This window comes from Nipponia nippon, unplaced genomic scaffold, assembly GCF_047370975.1.
Source record: "Nipponia nippon isolate SJK-2023a ecotype South Korea unplaced genomic scaffold, ASM4737097v1 scaffold_9, whole genome shotgun sequence".
Classification (NCBI taxonomy): domain Eukaryota; kingdom Metazoa; phylum Chordata; class Aves; order Pelecaniformes; family Threskiornithidae; genus Nipponia; species Nipponia nippon.
In genome coordinates this window covers 19,506,696-19,522,551 of record NW_028262413.1, presented here as the reverse complement: position 1 = coordinate 19,522,551, position 15,856 = coordinate 19,506,696, and the positions used below count along the sequence as shown (strand labels likewise).

Here is a 15,856-nt window from a genome sequence, read left to right as displayed (position 1 = left end):
AGGAAGATGTTCTTTTGAAGGCTTGTCTTGTGCTGGGACTTTGACTCTTCTGCTTTCCCCAGCCCTCTCTCTCCTATCTTGTCATTTTTTGCACAAGAATTCCTAAAGACAGACCCTGAAGAATACAGCAAAGATCACAGAATACACCCATTTGCTGAAAACTACCATGGAGAAGATTCAGACTTAAAGGTAAAGACAAATGTCAGCAGCTAAACAAAGACTCTCAGCCTTCTCACTACACGACCAGCCACTAAGAAGCGAGTGCTACAACCAGCACCAGCGCAATTTAGTATGTCTGCCATAATATAATTGAGGTTGGAAGGGATCTCTGGGTTTCATTCAGGCCATCAAGTTAGCTCAAAGCAGGGATGACCTCCAAGTTAGACCAGGTTGCTCTGCAATTAGTTAGGCTGCAAAAGAGGAGACATATACGAACACACCAAATACTGGAATAAACTGCTGCATTTGCAAATGGGCTTTTCCCATTTGTAAAATCAAAGTATTGCTACAAACCAGGACAACTGTTTAATCACAATTCTTGAAAGCCAAACTGGTGTTTACTCTTGGATGTGGAGAGCACCCTACCAGCAGGGAGAACAGCCAAGGGCTCCCTGATGACCTTCTAGCTTCCTTAAGTGGTTTCCAAATGGTACACTACACTCACAGGCAATCCCTGCAATAATATAGTATCAAATAAAATTGAAAGTTTATCTTTTCAATGCTAGATACATTTGAGTTACAGAAACAGTAGAAAGTCACTAAAAATTATCTCAGATTAACATACTACACAATCACATTTCTTTTAAAACCTCTTCAGCTCCATCCTATACTATACAAGTGGAGAACTGTTCTAAACTCTGAGTAAATCTGCTACCATCCTGATGTGCCTGGTTTTCAATAGTTTTTTACTAAAGAACTAAGTGGAGAAATAAACCCACATTTGGTGACACTGTAGTCTGACTCTAAACTATCAAAACCATGGATGCCAAGAGGTAAGACTTTCCTTTGGGATTTTAATTCCCTGCACTAACTACAGCATTAAGTACAGCAGATGATAAAGCATCCAGTCCTCTCTACATGTCGTTCACCCAGGTATGTTCTGTGGATGCTGTACGCATTAACTCACATGCAAAGTACATCCTACAGTACGTATGCCTTGCAGTCATTATCTGTTAGCTTCCTACCAGTGCTTCAGTTCAAATCTTCAAGCTCTTTTGGGATGTCATTTAGCCTCACAAGTTATTAAAACATCACTTTTCTCTGGCTTGGTTGCCTACATTATCAAAGGTAACCTTAAAAGGACAAAAAAAAGAAAATGGGGAAGAATATTGCACTATTCTACCTTTGGAAGCAACGATCTACCAAGCATAGTACCCCATGAGTAACTTTATGAAGAGTAGATGAGGTTTACTTTACAATAAAACACCTGAAACATTCACCCTGTGGTATTTTGAACCTGCAGGTATTCTTTTGAGGAGCCTGCTTTGCTCAAACACTGTCCTCAAGACTTTTCACATGCGCAGCAGAGGCTGTTAAGAGGTCAGAGATCTGATAGGGATTATCCGGAAAGATCTGGTCTTGCCCTGGGACAAGAGAGACAGACTTTCCTGCCTTATTTTCTGTAATTATTTCATGCTTTACTAGTGTAATCGCTTGTCCGTATTTTATGAAGATATGTAAGTTGCCTTTACTGCAATCTTCTTTAAATTGGTTGAACACAGGCAAACTCAAAAAGCTGTTATAACCTTTGCGTTAGAGCATTAGTGCCTATCCACTGTTTTTATTTCAATTCTGTGCTGGAGTCAGCTCACTTGTATAGACCTAATAAAGCTGTTAAAGAACAAAACAGCCCTAGAAAATCAGGAAAGGGCAATGTGGCTTAATTTATTTTGAAGATTTTTTCACTCACCACTGTCTTTTCCACTTACAAATTATATTTCACCCAAACCCACACTGTTTTGATACTTGAGCAATTCATTTAATTAATTACTAATGCAATGCAGTTTGTAAGGGATACATTTCTGGCACTCAGTGGTTAGTGTCTCTCAGCAATGGACTAGCCTCCTAAGTTAATCTTATCTCAACGGCTCTGTGTAAAACCCACAGAGAAACATCTCTCAGCTGGATCCACCTGTTGCAGGGAAAGAGGTACTCTCCCAAAGCAAAGAGGTAAACAGATCACCTCAATATGTTCATGACCACATAGGCCAGTGGTTCCTCAGCTGTGGTACTGCAATCACCGAAGGAGGAACTGCCCAGGTCACAGGGCAAACATCTCCAAGAGCACAGTTAAAGCTGATGGAGATGCGATTTGGTAAATGAAAGGGTGCGGTGTGGGTCTTGACTCAGGACAGGGAGGGTGAGTCCTTCTGGGAAGGAATATGGTAGCTTAAGGATTAAAGTATATAAAATATACTTAAGCTAAAGTATATGACGGGAGGGTGCAAACAGGAAACTAGAGGCACACCTTCCTATACGCATGAAACAGCACACTGCCAGCAGCCACTGTCTCGTGATCTGCCCTTGACTCCAGTACTGATAATGATGGCTGTTGCTAATACCTATGGTTGCTATTGCTGCTGCCTGTGCATTAGAGCAACACAAATCTGGGAACCCCTGGCACAGGTTACAACCACAGGCTGAATTCCTCTTTGATACCACTTAAGCCAACATGAGTTCTGAGAAACTGCTGCCACATGTTCTCTCCATGACGCACTGCTTAACAAGCAGCTCTTATTTTGTGCTGGCTTCAGTTTCAGAGTGATTTCAGTGTATGGTCCCATCTTCAGTGTTTTGCAATGGAGTGACTTGAGGCTGGGTAACTGTGGCAATACCAGTGTCTATGAAGACGGCTATACGCTCTTCTAGCTACGTATGAACAGAACAATAGTACTCAGGGCCATTCCTATCTATTGGAAACATTTATCTACACAACAAAAACACCATGAGGAATGCTTATGTCATTTGGGTCTCACTTAACCTCTCTTATCTGAGACAAGTCAAGTCTGTCCCAAAGCCTAAAGAAAACAACACCCCTCATCTCTGAGACTCTGATGACAGCCTGGGTTTAGCAAGCAACCACCACTCAGGTCAGGTTAGCTGGCTGACACGTTACCTGTGATATGTCCTTACTTGCAGTGCTGTCACTCCATAAGACGTGAAGGGCTGTTTTCACCACTGGTCAGATTCACCACAAAATCACAAGGCATATTCCCTTTCCCCTCACCTGCCATGACTTAGTTATAGACCACAGAGGTCTCCAGGAATGAAATGCTACTAACAGCTATCAGGGGATTCTGTGCTGTTGCCCAGAGTAAGAAGCAGTTTTTATCTTTGTGGATAAGTTTTTCTAGATCAGCACCCTGACCCTTCATCCAGGAGAAGGGCGATTAGTTTCAATGCTTTGTTATGCTCCCTTCTGTGCAGAGGGAACTCGGAGGAGGAGGTGGTGTGAGAATGCTTGCCATAATGGGAAACCTCTTTGAGGAAACCAAAGAGCTTTTATCCTTCTTTCTGGAGCCTGTCTTGTTCTCTTCTGAGTAACTGGATCTGATGAACTTTGAGATGTGCTGCATAGTCTCCTAGTTACCCAAGCTTTCAGGAAGGAGAAGTCAGGGAAGAAAAAGCCTTTTATGAGAAAAGGTGGGTTTTGTGGGAGCGTACTGAGCTGCAGCACACTTCTGCTCTAGCTGTACTTTTAGCTTTCAGCAATGATGGCTACAGTCTTTTTTTTAATTTAAAATTACTCAATGTTAACTGAAATAAGTTTCAATTTGAAATGCTAACTGGCTTCCAAGAGGGGGAAGATTCTTTAAGCAGCATTCACTAACCAATCCTGAGAAGTCAGGCTAAAGCCAAAAGGCCCACTTCTTCAGCTTGTCACACATCGATCCATCCTGTTCACAGGGAGCTATGCAGTCTTGAGAGCTGCAGCTACTTCTGAAAGTTCTTCTCATGAACTTTTGTTCATGAGATATTTACATCACCGTTTACCAGATACCCAAGGGTATTACAGCTTAAATATATAAACTCCATCCTCAAATGAACATTACGCTTTCATTTTTTACCTATACCCGTACACACAGAATTTTTTAAAAATTAAGAGCTTTTTGAGAAACTGGGAGAGAAAACATTAATATTTAATGTAAATTGATTTTTTTTTTCAGCTAAAAAATTCCCAGTGAATCACATGTAAGTGTGCTTAATTATTTTTTTTTTAAACAATTCGCCTTCGGTCGGATTGGCTTTCACCACTTGTTGCTAACTCCTGGCTCCTCAGCCAACTGAACACAACCAACAACTGCTGTTCAGCTGATATTATAATATAGCATCAGTATCTTGTGGGTTTTGTGATGCTTTGCTGCTGCCTTGAATTCTCCTGTGCACATAAATAGTGCTTTGGAAGGAAAATCTGCGTTTTATCCCCATCTCTTTACCTCATTGTCATATTGACAGGAAAAAACTCTGAGGCAAGTATGTTCACTAAACCCATTATAAAAAACACAGACACAGAACAAAGCAAGAGACAACAGCCAAAGACAACTCCCCCAGCACACAGCATAAGGGGTGGAAGAGCCTTGGGCATTCCCCCCACCCTTTCATTGCATGACATTCCCTTATTTTTCAGGCACTCCTAGGAGTCCCCTTCCAGCAAGCCCCACCTCAGAGGGGAGCGTGTAAGGCAGGAGCTGTGTACCCACCACACACCACATTAGAAACAGCCTCAGCAATTTCCACCTGCCAGAGCTCGCCCCAAGTGCCGTGTTTCATTTGGTCAGTACCTCAAGGTATCTTAGCCTGTGGGCCCATCAGAATAGAAGAGGCATAAAAGAGTGTCATTCTCTCTCCCCAGCACTGCAGGTTTGACATTGTTACCACAGGGCTCCAAACACAACACTGATCAGGTAATGATCTTAAAGCAGGGGAGTGACTCACCTTGAGTGAAATTCACAGCTGACAGGGGATTCTGCCCAGACTTGTCCACCACTTTGGCTCCATTCACGCCATTGAAACTGGTTTAAAGAAAGCAAAAAATAGGTAATCTCACTCTTTGGGAACATCTTCTTTCAGGAAAAACTGACTCACTAAACAACACATCGGACTTTTTTTTTTTTTTTTTAAACTAATTTAGCACAAGATTAGCATAGGCCCTTGCTGCCTATATTGACCCAGCTAAATACAGACATCTAACTGAAATTCTTAGAACAGGAGCTTCTTCGAGCGTTAATGGTGACAGAAAGATACATTCCACCTGAATCTGACTTACAGTCATTTCTCAGTGCCCAGATTGCTCTGCTGGAGGATCCAGCATTTCTTAGGTTTGTAAGCTCGTATTCTATGACGCTACCAAGTTTATTCTGTTGTCCCTTCAAGGATCAGAAGCAAAGGGCTTGATCTACCTGGCCTGTTAGTGAAAAAATCTTTTAAACCCTCTTTCTGCTCCTTTCTCCATGGCAGCTGAGCTCATTTTCAGCAGCTCCTTGTTCACTGCCTGCTTCTGCATTTTCTAGAGCTCATAAATCCCCCTGGACTGGGAGGTAGGGGGGACTTACATTGCAATGTGCTGTGTGATATGGACAATGGATACTGCCCCATTTTGAAATCCAGCACACTCTTTTCTTGTTTCTTCCTCCAATGGAAAGAATGAAACACTTGTTCCTGGGTGAGGCAGCAGCTCCTGACCTTGCAGGAACTCAGAGGGAACCAGGACTGTTGCCACCCCAAAGGTGAGAACCTGCTGATGTGCTGTGAAGAAGGAGTTGCAATGCTTCTGAACCTAACCCCCAACTTTCCCTTCCCCTTGATTCTGTCCCTGCTGTGCCTGATGAAATCCTAAGAGGATAAACTGTACTTGGCAACTTCCCAAGCAGCGTGAAGAATGGACTCCTCCTGCTCAGAGCTGTGGTCCCGGCTCACTGGCACACTGAGACAAGCCGTGCAGCTCACTGGCAGGTACAGTCAGCGCCTCCTGCGCCATGGCGTCTCTAAATGCTGCGCATTTATGGCCACCACAAAGGCCTTTGTGCATGAGACAGCTTCCTGAGCCAGCAGAGAGTCTTTGCTGTCTACTGTTGTGGAGGCTGATCAACCTCAAAAAAGATAGGAGAAGTTTTCCCCATTTTTATGAGAGACCTACAAGCCTCGCTGTGCAGGACTGCTCAGGTGCTTTGCCTTTCCTTGTTTCCCTGTTCAGTCCACACCCTGCAAGCATGACTCTAATGCTGAAACAGAGCCACAGTTTACCTCCAGATGCCTCTGGTGAGAAAATAACACGGAGAGCAGGTGCTGGTACATACGGAAGCGGAAAGGCAGGAAGGGCTCAGGCACAGTTGGATCACTCGCTGGGGAACTGTTTCACTAGCGTGCTTCAGGCATGAACACCACCAAATACACAGCAGCCAAATACAAAGAGGCGCTTTCTTGGGAAACAAACGTGATGTAAAGTCCTCCTGGTTTTACATCTCGGTGCATCTTTCGAGTAACAAAATTCAAACACCACCAAACCATATGAGGACTATATACACTTTTGTGAGTGATACTAAGTCCCAGCACTGCTCGCTTACAGAGCACAAGATTGAGCCTGCCCACGTTTATGGGGCCGCAGCATTTAATCTGAACTAAGACAGGAAATAAGCAGCTCAGAGGTCCTCATTTTACCACAGATGGCTGAGATATTGTTTGAAACCTGGGACTACCCTTCTAAACAAAACATACTTGTCTGTTAAAGCCCAGCAACACTGTTCCAAGGAAAGAAATGGCTATTTATATTGTCATTTCACTGCTACAGAAGTGAAATTGGTAACTTTGTCATACAATCCTGGTAAGCGTTTACTTTCTCCTACAGATACTCTTCCTTTCCCAAAGCTTTCAGCATAGCCCATTTTCATGCTCCACAGTAAAATGGATCACTCACTGTGCACCTTGTACAATTTTTGTTATATAAAAGCTGTACTGAGCATATCATTATTTTACACGCTACCCTTTCTCTTCTATATCTCTTATTAGATCACAAAGAATAAACAGTTGATCTCAGCTATCAAGTAAACATAAATGCCTGCTGCAAGTCTGAGCCAGGCTGAGGTACAGATATTACATACAGATAAGCAGAGCTCCAAGTGATCTAAGCTGCAATAACCTTCTTACAGTTAAGTGTAATGCATAATGTGCTGCTCAAACCACAAATTAGCAGCAATATGGAATCAATTCAAGTAAAAAAAAAAATCAGAACTTTGCCTTAAAGAATGGACTTTTTAATCAAACCAAATGTTTTCAATTCTGTGAAAAATAATTTTCTCTCCCAGCATTTTTAAGGACTATGGTTATTTTTCCATTTCTTGTGCAGGTCTACATAAACCCTTTTCTTTTTTACATATATTAAAACCCAAACATTTCAGTTTTCAAAGGCTATCAGTGTTGGTCTGACTCTCCTTTCTGAAGAAAGAAGTGAGAACTATATTTAAGCCTTGTCTTTCATGCACACAAGTAAGGCTGCATTTGTTTCCTTTTAATACACATGGAACAGTGAGACAAAACAAAAATGACCTTGTGCTAATACAGTTATCCTGGGAAGCCAATGCTTTCACCTATGCTTAGTTTAACAAAGGGAGGAACACTAGGAAAGGGAAAATATTCACTTTTCACAGAACTCTACAATTAACTGCAACACTGAAAATGAATATTAAGCACAATTCTCCACTTTTTCCTGCCTTGCTTGCATGGGAACAAACAGTGCTAGCATTTGGAATAAATCAACACAAAGTTGTACAGCACCATTTTGTCAGCACCCTGTCACAGCCTCATCACCACCATTGTGCTGACCAGAATTGATCAATTTGCTTCGTCCTCATGTCACAGTGCCTCTCTGCTCCTCTGTGAGTGAGGAAAGGAGGTCAAACAGATGAAAAATTAATTCATGTCTACTTTGAGACACCTTTACACTGCCAGAGAGATGTAAAGAAGCACTACTGCAAACCAGACCTGTGCCCAAGCTGCTCCATGTGCTCTCTGGAGGAGACATACTCCTAATTTACACCCAGCACCTGCCTGGTTCTGAGTAACACATGCATGAAGGGCAAGCATTTAGCAGCCCTCACTGACCAGGTAACAAGGCCATTTGTCACAGGTGTCCCCCAGTTACCAATCCAATCACTTAAATACTTCACAGAGGTCATCCATCCCCAACACGGATCAAGTTCTGCACAGAGCGGTGGCAGAACCCAACAGACACAGGCTCAAGAACCAGAATGTTTTCAAATAATGTGATCTTCGTTCTTGTTGTCACTTGAAAGAGAATGAAAAAAAATCCCAAACTATTTGATGCTCCTCAACCTATGACACAACATGTTACATCATAAATACATCTCTCAGATAGCCTTCTGCTAAAGTCACTGAAAAGCCCATGAGCTTGATGTGAGCTGTCAACTTCAAATCTTCAAATAAGGTGTCTGCCAGCAGGGACAGGAGTTTAGAGACAAGCACCCACATGAGCTGGTATAATCAGAGCAAGTGATCCTTCAAACCCTCTTTGCAGAGATTTTATCAGAGCTGGGCAGGCAACAGGCAGGTCATGAGTAACACTACCATTAACCCCTCCCAGCAGTATTAGGATTTGAGGTGGAAAATTACAGGTGTGTTGCAGACCAAGGTTGTGTAACAAGTCAGTCTGCATGGCTGCATTTCAGATACTTCCAGCAGGTGTCCACGTGAATGTTTCAAGCATGGTGAAGGTGTAAGTACTTCAGAAAAGTGGTTAAAATGAGAAGCACTACACCTTCATAGTAACGGGTTAGAAGCACCTCACACAAATATCACTGTGATATGCCACGATATTTGCAGCTAAACTTAACATTTACTAGATGATGTCCTGTCTCTATATGATATCCCTTACCCTGACCCAGTGAAATGAAAGGCAAACGCCTCATCACTTGCAGGGACTGTTTAGCATTGCTCCTCCTGGTCAACAGCAGCACAGAAGAGTCAGAGCAAAAGGCACAACACTGAGGCTATTGTAGTTCCTGATTTGTACAGGTTTTTCTCAGAGCATTACATCATATTAGTTCACTTCCACAAGTGGATTTCCTCTCCAGAGTCTGGCACTACTGCCTTGAACGCAGACTTCAGCATCACACAAACATCCCTTCCTCCTCCTCGACTGTTCAGCTACATTTAAATCTAACCTTTGGGCAGCAGACAGCACAGAATGCAGACTCCCTTGCATTCAGATGTTAAAGTGTCGTTATCCATAATCCTAGATAGAGAAGTGGACATTAAAAACTACATCCACCTCAGTAGTTGGACCGTACTTCTTAGCTAGGCACTCAGCTCTGTATTACAAAGACTGTACAAGCCCACACCTAGCCAGGAAAAGGGAAAGATGCGGGTAATCCCCACTGCCTGCAGCCTTCTTCCTCATTTTATTAGTCCATCTTCTAATGCCATCTGCTCCTTCTTTTGATCTGCTGCATCCTCACAATGAGATTGCAAGCAGTGATTGAACTGAGCACAGGAGGCCCTCCGCATCCAAAATGACCAAGATTTTCCCCCTCAGATATTTCTAGACAAAGTGGTACAAAATATGATGCCATGGCACTTGTTATAATTGACATATTTCAAGAACAGGCTCACATCACTTGAGTCTGTACCAAGCCACAGGGATGTGCCAAGTTCCATCCTGCCACGCTCCCTGCCTGCTGTATGGAAGGGTATTTATAAATCCCCCGTAGCTGGCTTGTCTTTCAGAGAAGGCGGCAAGGTCCAGTCCATTGGGTGTTGGAATTCTGCGAAGCAGAAGCAGCATGGGGCTCCTAATGCCTTACAGATGATGGCAGAGCTCGTTTTAGTTCTTAACCTTTTCCTTCATGGCAGCAAGAAACCATCTCAGCGCAAGTGAACATGCTGCTCCAGCACAAAGAACTACCGTATCTGCCAAGCTAGTTGTGGAGACAGGAACGGCTGGTAGGAGGATAGGACAGGAGATGGGGTGTCCTTTATATCAGAGTTGCACTAATGTCCTAAGTGAGCCACAAGTAGGAAATGTAACTTCTAGGATAAATATCTTTCATTATTCAGTGCGGGGATTTTATCCTTTTAATGGAAAAATCTTGACATTCATGAATAGGAGCATTCATATTACAGGGAAACTGTGGCTGGGTTTTTCAATACATGTTGTGCAACACACTCCAAACACAACCAGTTTCTTCAATCTGAATTTATGAACACACTCTTTGGGATGCACATACTCCACCCTTCATTACTTATTATCAGACTGAAGCTAACGCAACAAGAGCTGAACAGGTTCAAGAAGAACCTCTTTGCACTGACCCTCACCACTGGCACAAGTAAGTGGAAAGACTGAAACTCAGCTTGAGGGAGGTGCTGAGCATGTCATTCTGACAGGATAAGCAGGACTGCATTTGTGGGTGGAAAATGGACCCCCCGATTAGAAAAAATGCCTTGAAATTTCTTTCAATCTAGCTATCTCTGCTAACTAGCAAATACCATTCGACTTTCTTTTCTCATTGAAGAAGTCTGCTTGGGTTGCTCTATGGATGTCTGCTTTTCCATCCAATTGAGGATGGGGTTTGACACCCACTGTTTGCTTTTACAAGCTCTCAAGTCTGTAGGGCAGCCTGTGTTGTCATGTAAACCAGGCTAAACATGATTTTGTGGCTAACTCGTACAGGCAGCAGGCAGGATATGTGGCAGTGACACAAGGTAAAAAGACACTGCTGAAGAGCAGCCTTGCGAAGAGGGATCTGGGGGTTCTGGTCGACGGCAAGTTGAACATGAGCCAACAGTGTGCCCTGGCAGCCAAGAGGGCCAACCATGTCCTGGGGTGCATCAAGCACTGCATTGCTAGCTGGGCAAGGGAGATGATTGTCCTGCTCTACTCTGCACTGGTGCGGCCTCATCTTGAGTACTGTGTGCAGTTTTGGGCCCCACAGTATAAAAAGGATACGAAGCTACTGGAGAGTGTCCAGAGGAGAGCCACGAAGATGGTGAAGGGTTTAGAGGGGAAGCTGTACGAGGAGCGGCTGAAGTCTCTTGGTCTGTTCAGCCTGGAGAAGAGGAGACTGAGGGGAGACCTCATCAAGGTCTACAGCTTCCTCACAAAGGGAAGAGGAGGAGCAGGCACTGATCTCTTCTGCCTGGCGACCACTGAGAGAGCCTGAGGGAACGGCAGGAAGATATGCCAGGGGAGGTTTAAGGTGGATATTAAGAAAAGGTTCTTCACCCAGAGGGTGGTGGAGCACTGGAACAGGCTCCCTCGGGAGGCAGTCACAGTGCCAAGCCTGACAATATTCAAGAAGCATTTGGACAATGCCCTCAAACATATGGTGTGAATTTTGGGGTTGTCCTATGCAGGGACAGGAGTTGGACTCAATGATCCTTGTAGGTCCCTTCCAGCTCAGGACATTCTGTGATTCTATGACACAGCAAATATTTTCCAAGCATTTCCATTATTCTGAGGGCACTGCCATTCTGGAATGTCCATAGCCGAGACAGATTCTCAACACGATTTACAGGAATACACAAACTCTTGAGGACCCACTGTTCTAAGCTCAAACACCTTGCAAAAATCAAAGTTTCAAAACTGAGCATGCACTCAGGGCAAAACTTGCAAGTTTACAACTACTCATTTTTCAGAATTCTTTCAGTCCTCTTTTACATCCACTGGTCTGGTTTGGAGTAAGCAATAAAAAAAAGGGAAGACAAATGAGATTTGAGACCTTTGTTTCTGTTATTGCTGTTTTGCTGGAACTAACATAAAATACAGCTCCTTAGTGTGCAAAAGTTTCTTCCATTAACTAATAGAGTTACAAAGAAAAGGAATTAAAACAGTACAACACTTACCAAGCACCTTATTTGGTTTCATTTAAGCTGTGAGGGAAAGAAGAGAAAGAATGGAGTGGCAGAGGAAGAAAGGAAAACAAATGGAAAGAAATACAGAAATTTATTTTGACTATCCCCTATACAGACTATCCTCTATGTTAAATTGACAGAAAGTACAAAAGAATTTGTGGAAGATCTCAGAAGGAGGTAGACTCATCTTAGTTATGGTTTCTTGAGGCTTTCAGCTTCTTAGTGAGCAGCATTTGTTGCATTCACCTCTTCTATTTGCCAAGAGGGAAGACTGTGAGCTACTCAGCATGTAGGTAGGCTTCTTCCAAATGCTTCTATGTCACTCAGGCAAACATCCTAAGGCAGCTTGGAACAGAGATATTCTTGTCATACCTGAACAGGTATTGTTTGGACAACAGAGGACAAAACTTTTGTCTCTACAGAATACTAAGTCTCTAACTCCATTTTTTAGATATCGCAGAAAAAGAAAAGTGAAAGAAAATCCCTTTTTCCTGCAGACTACAGATCTAGGTCTTGCAGAATCCAACCACATCTTTTAACTTCTGGAAACCAAACAGAAATTCAGACTTATCACAATGGGAATTATTCCATTAACAAACTCAGATCATTTAAATTTGATAACCTTCAGCTGATGAAACAGTGTTAGCTTATTGTGCCAATCTACTAGTAACTTTTTCTGACCAATTTTTTTTTTTTGTAATGTTGAAAGACACTGCTGGGAAGAGTTAGGGTAAGACTGTGCTCATTTCCAGACAGGATATGTTAGAATACAGTTTTGAGCAACTTTTTGTCTTAATTTATATTAGGTAAGACCAGATTCAATCCTATCTCTCTTGACCTGTCAGGTCAAATGGGGAGAAATGTCCCTCAAAGTCAATAGCAACTGCAGGTCATGCATCCCTGAGGCCTGGCTTTAATCACACCATTTCTGTGCACCAAAACAAGAATATAAAACCAAGGTACTAAATCAGTATGTGTACAGGACAGTTAACTTCACCATAAGTAGGCCAAATGGTCCAAAGGCACTGAAAAGGAGTAAACTAAGAGCTCAAGCTTCTGTGTAAGGGCTATAGGTGTCAAGCTGGGCTGCAGAGGAGGACTAGGCTTGTTGTCCTTCCCAACTATTAGATCACATTGGTGTCAATCCCTCATGATTTCCCCTCTCCCTACCAAAATTTCCTGCTGGTCCCATGACCACTTGAAAATGCAAGGACAGAATGCTTTGATGAGCTGGAGGCAAGAGAAGCTGGCCACTTCTGACAGACCTATGACTTCTCACATCATCGGGTAAGAGCTTCCTCTGGGAAATTCAATTTTTATATTCACTTTATCCCTCCAATGCATTGACTCCATCGATTAATGGCAACTTTCCAATGCTCTGCTTAGTTTTACTGCCAAGTCAGGATCATGCTGGCGGACAAATAAGTAAAGTCTATTAGTAAGAGAAAAATGCTGCACAGAAAACCAAACTCAGCAGAGCTACACGATGGATATTGTGGCAAAATTCAAAGAAGCAGCAGATTTTTTCCTTCATATGGGCAATAATGCTCGTCCAGCTTTCTCCCATACCTCTCTGATGCTCTCCAGGTCTGCAGCCAGAAGGAACAGGACGTAAACTCTTCTTTGCCCTGACTAGTCATGTCTGATTAGAAGCTGAAAAAAGATATTTGGTCTGCCTGCTCTACTATCCCTTCTTTCATTCCTCATGTTTCTGTCCAGATGCATCTTCTATTTATTGCTTGCTTCTTCCATTCTTTATCCCAATTCCAAAGAATTGCCATTTCTGGGAATACCTTTCAGTGTACCACCATTAAAGACTGAAGTTCTTGTTTAAGCTGGTTGGTTTTTTGCTTATCTATTTGCATTTTCCTCCCATTTTCTAGCCTGGAAAGTTCAGCTTGTCCTATAGGTGAGCGTTGCTCAGTTCTGACCCTGGATAACACTGTAATTTTCAAAACACTTTCAGGAAAATACTTCATTTTCTCTTAATCCAAAAATTTGCCGACACAATTTCAAGCTTGTTGCAAACCAACCAGCTGGTTTGCAAATGGATCCTAGCACCTCCTCTGTCAAAGGCAGCTCTGCTAAACTTTGCTAACCTTCATTCTACAATTTCATGCCAAGAGGCTCTCTTGGGAAGTCTCCAGCAAAATTAGAGGCATTCTCAAAATAGGTCCTAAAACATATCCTAATCTTTTACGAACAAGGAATTAGGGGCACAGAGACAAAGCTACCCTACTACACCCACAATGTAGATCTGTGCCAGAATGGAGCACAAAATAGCAGCAACTGGGAAGTGGAGAGGGAAGACTTAGCACAGAGTCCTACCGTGCAAGTTTTGGTTCTAAAAGATGCTGTGAAAAGCCTCTAAACTTAGTCAATTTGGTGAAGTCTCTGTTCTTAAACACTAGATACAGCCAAAGCTGGATATTTGCACAGCTCAGCTATCCTGAAACTCCCCATCTCCTGCAGCTGACTTGTAACTTGGCTATCGATTCTTAATTATGGCTGCTGACTGCTGCTTCCACCTTCTACTGCAACTTCCCCTCCTGCCTAGACTACTAGGTCAGGCTGTCTATAGCATCAACATGCATAAAATAAAACGAGACTGTGTGAGAGATTTAATTTACCCTCCCTTTGCTACTGCAGGCTCCTCAGGCTTCTTTACAAAGCTCCTTTGGTTTCCATTTCTCCCTTTGAGAGACTACTCCAGAATCTCACTCCTCTAGCAGCTGAAAATCTAATTTCCAGGCTAAGTTTATTAATAGCAATTTTGTACCAATTTGTCCTTGTGCCAGCATTGATCTTTATAATAAAGACCTTTTCTTCCCCTCTAGTATTTACTTTGCAATGAAGTGTTTACAGAGAGACATCACATTCCTCTGCCAGTCTTTGTTTCGCTAGGCAAAACAAACTCATCTCTTTTAGTTTTTGCTCATCTGCTAAGCTTTCTGTCCCTTACTCATCCTCCTAGCCCTGTTCTGCACCTGCTCCTGCGCGAGTACGTTTTTCTGACAGAACTGCACACAGTGTTCTTGGCACACTCTTGCATCTTGGTTTTAAACCTCCCTATTTGTAGCAGGGCTGTCTCCTTGAAACTATCCTACAACTGCATCAGCCCTGACGCTTCTCCACCATATGTTCCTATCGCTATCAAAGTTCCTCTGCTGCCTCCAGCAGCCTCCTCAGCCCTCGCCTCATTCCCTCCTCCACTCCCACCTGCCAGCACCTCATGCACATCATTCCCACACTGGCTGAGGGCGCGCACGGCCCAAAGCCGGTGTCAGCACTCGGTCCCGCGCTCTCTGCGCTTCCATAGGGCTCTCCCATGCACACTGCAGGTACCACTCGCACTGCCCTGCTCCCCGGCTTTAAAACAAGCAAACTCCCACAGAAGACTCCCCTGATCCTATGCCTCCTGGGCCTCCTTCCCGTGTTGGTAGACTCTTCTGAACACCACTGACTCTCTGGCTTTCAACCCTGGACCTTCTGTGGCTCAGTCAGTGGTGACAGAAGGACAGAGCCTCCCTTAGGCTCTCAAATCTAAGACCTCTGTCCTATTCAGAAGTACACAGCTCTTCCCTAGACTCTACAAGCTCCAAAATGCAGCGAAACAACCTCTTCAGAATGGCCAGATACATCCACTGAACTTTCCCTGCTTCCATGAACATGAACATCCTTTTCTTAACATGGGCCAGTTCTCCTCAGGCTTCCCTGCTAATGAAACACCAGGTCCCTGCTCATGGGCAAAATTCCTGCTGACTTCATTACATTGTGGTTTCCCTGTAGTGTCTAGTGTTGCACACGTAGCTATGATGTCTCCCAGGTTACAGCCTTTTGCCTAGCCTTTCAAAGATCCATTTTCAGTATAAACCCAGATAGGGCAAAAATGGCATACAAAATACCATTTAAGAACAAGCAAAGGCATTTTCATACTTGCATAAATCCATTGGATGTAGCTAAACCCAGATCTTAGCCTAGGGAATAAAGAATT

General features: G+C 43.3%; 1 protein-coding gene across 3 annotated transcripts in view; it reads right to left on the bottom strand.

Moving 5' to 3' along the window:
• The window catches only part of MAPKAPK3 (MAPK activated protein kinase 3), a 135,195-nt gene that overhangs the window by 107,937 nt on the left and 11,402 nt on the right, over positions 1–15,856 (bottom strand). For all 3 annotated transcript variants that reach the window (XM_087745157.1, XM_087745166.1, XM_087745156.1), the window contains exon 3: positions 4,936–5,012. The gene's annotated coding sequence lies outside the window, so the exon portion shown is untranslated. The remainder of the gene's footprint in view (positions 1–4,935; positions 5,013–15,856) is intronic.